The following is a 1,223-nucleotide window of genomic DNA, read 5'->3' as shown; positions in this document are numbered from 1 at the left end:
AGTAAATGAAATCAAAAATGATTCTAAGAAATTGTGGAATTATGCTAATGAGAAGATAGGTAAGAGTAAGAAAATAGCTACAAAAGTTCCTTATTTACAGGTAGAAAGTGCAAATATATACAATAAAAAGAAAATCTCTGATGAATTCAACAGACATTTTACTGAAATAGGAGAAAAACTAGCGAGTAAGTTTAATAACCAAAGTGATAGTCTGAGTCATGTTAAAAGTGTCAATGAAAAAATTTCATTGGCCCCTATTGGTAAGGAAGAAGTAATAAAAGGGATAAATAATCTTAAGAATAAAGCAGGTGGGAAAGATGGCATTCATGCTAGATATTTAAAATTATTGATTAATTACATAGCTGAACCATTAGCATATCTATTTACTGTTAATATGGAGTTGGGAATTTGGCCAAAAGCTTTGAAATGTGCAATAATAAAACCAATACATAAGGGTGGAAGTCTTAGTGACACAAATAATTATAGACCTATTTCGTTAATAACAAATTTGACAAAGCTTTTTGAGACATTGGTTTATGATAGATAGTATGACTTTTTCATGAAAAATAGTGTAATAAATGAAAGACAATTCGGTTTTGTAAAAGGTAAAGGCACATCTGATGCACTCAAATATGTTACAGACGAGATACTTAAACAAATAAATGATGGAAAATGTGTAATGGATGCTTTTATCGATCTCAAAAAAGCATTTGATACTGTTGATCATAGATTGTTACTTTTAAAATTGGAAAAATATGGAGTTAAAGACAATGCATTAAAATTGATGGAAAGTTATTTAAATGATAGAACGCAGTATACTATGGTCAATGATATGTTGAGTAATGAAAGAGTCATAACAACAGGTGTTCCACAGGGCTCCATACTAAGTCCTTTCCTTTTCATAGTTTATATTAATGATATGTTTGAAATTAGTTATGATGTGATTGCCTATGCTGACGATACTCTAGTCTTAATGAATGATAATTCATGGCATGAGCTAAAAGACAAGATGAATGAAATGTTAAAAAAATTTAGCCAATGGTTTGAAGAAAATAAGTTAACATTAAACACTGATAAAAATGTTGTTATGTCTTTTGGTTCTTATGTCGATAGTGTGCCAAAAAATTTAAATATTAAAATAGGCAATGCAAATATACAGAATGTTGAATCTTATAAATATTTAGGAGTGTTATTTGATATGAACTTGAAATGGGATTTACATA

Source organism: Agrilus planipennis, unplaced genomic scaffold (genome assembly GCF_000699045.2).
Source record: "Agrilus planipennis isolate EAB-ADULT unplaced genomic scaffold, Apla_2.0 scaffold136, whole genome shotgun sequence".
NCBI lineage: Eukaryota > Metazoa > Arthropoda > Insecta > Coleoptera > Buprestidae > Agrilus > Agrilus planipennis.
The sequence above is the reverse complement of the archived record's forward strand: the minus strand, read 5'-3'. Positions refer to the sequence as shown.